A 1,918-nucleotide genomic window follows, 5' to 3' on the forward strand; every position below is an offset into this window, starting at 1 on the left:
ACTGCAGAGAGTACTATCCAAAAACTTCGGGGACTCTTTAGTCATTTCGGTCTGCTAGAACAACTTGTGAGCGACAACAGACCGCAGTTCGTCTCTCAGGAGTTTCAAAATTTTATGAAGGCAAATGGGATACACCACATCACGTCAGCACCATATCATCCATCCACCAATGGATTAGCTGAAAGATTTGTGCAGACAATGGAACACGCTTTGAAATCAGCAAGGGGACAATGCTCCATTCAAAAGCATCTGGATACCGTCTTACTTTCCTACAGACACACACCTCATGCTACGACCCAGGCATCCTCGGCCTTTCTAATGATGGGACGATAGCTGCGCACTTGCTTTGATCTGCTGAAACCTTCTGAACCCCGACAAATTGTGCAACATTAGCAGCAATATCAAGTAATCAGACGGGCACCCAGAGCAAAAGACCGAACCTTTAGCCCGGGACAGCCAGTTTTGGTTTGGAATTATACTTCCAGAGCTAAATGAGTCCCTGCCACTATCATCACTCAAACATGACCTGTTTCCTACACAGTCCAGACTGCAGAGAATCTTACCTGGCGGCAACATGTAGATCAGCTGTTGCCAGGTCATGCCAGTCCTCAGGACACATCTGCAGCTGAGTGGTCTGACTTCACATCTTCTGGTGAGACACCGAATCACGAATCACCTGTTCCTGACTGTTCTCCTCCATTACTGCCAGTGGCTGAGATACCCCTTTGCCCAGCACGAGCTGATACCACCGCCTCACCTGTTCGTGCTGTGGACCGTGAGCCCATGGTACTTTCGGGTGCAACAACACCAGAAGTTCGCCGTAATCCACCTAGAGACAGAAGGCCTCCTCATCGGCTGGATATTTAGCTAGGGTGAACCCACGATTATGGGGCAAAATAATCCCCAGGGTTTAGCTGGGAATAGAGGCAGTCTCCCCTCCTTCTCTAGTCTAGTGTGTGTTTTATTTAGGGGATGTTCTTATTGGGGGGGAGGAATACGTTGTGTATTTGGTTGTCATGGTTTTTGTTCCTATGGCAACTGAGTTAGATTATTAGGGGATAGCCCAGCCAGCTTTGGTTGGCTGGGCGAGCTCTGTGTCTGTAAATAAATGGTAGTTTTGTTAGCTGTCTGCTGTCTGGCCTCAAGTTTGAGTGACATTGAAAATCAGCTTGTGTGCAGCCTTTGGCGTGCATGCCATAGGTTGCCTTCCCCTGGCCTAAAATTTGGTACCTAAAGCCCCAAATCGGTAAACACTTATTTATGGACTTCCTCTTAAGTGTTTGCAAGATTGGGGCCTAAATAAACAGCATGTGTTCCAGAGATGCTGAGCACCAGTAACTGAGCGGTCCAGGCTCAGTACCTCTGAAAGTCAGACAACCTATTTAGCTGCCTAAATATGAATGTCAGTGCGTAACTTTGGACATCCACGATAGAAAATGTTGGCCACACTTTTTAGAATACTTGATATCTCTTTGGTTTAAGCAGCAAAGAATCCTGTGGCACCTTATAGACTAACAGATGTTTTGGAGCATGAGCTTTCCTGGGTCAATACCCACTTCGTCAGATACATGCTCCAAAATATGTTAGTCTATAAGGTGCCACAGGATTCTTTGCTGCTTTTACAGATCCAGACTAACACGGCTACCCCTCTGATCTTTGGTTTAAATTAATTTGGGACTCAAATCCCTCAAAAGAAAAGAAAACCTGTTTACAAATCAGTCCAACGTTAACTGCCGGCTGTTTGTCCCAGCTCTTCAGCCATCTGCAACCAGCAGATTCTGGTCTTTGCTCTGGGATCCCGATCACACTCCCTCTCACTGCGCTGGCAGCAGGTTTGTTGGTGGCTGGGAATTGGGTCTTTCACAATCAAAAGAAGGCGGAGGATCTCTAGCTCTGGGACCTGCCTCTCTCCCTGTCC

The sequence above is a fragment of the Gopherus evgoodei genome, chromosome 6, assembly GCF_007399415.2.
Source record: "Gopherus evgoodei ecotype Sinaloan lineage chromosome 6, rGopEvg1_v1.p, whole genome shotgun sequence".
In the NCBI taxonomy this organism is placed as follows: Eukaryota; Metazoa; Chordata; order Testudines; family Testudinidae; genus Gopherus; species Gopherus evgoodei.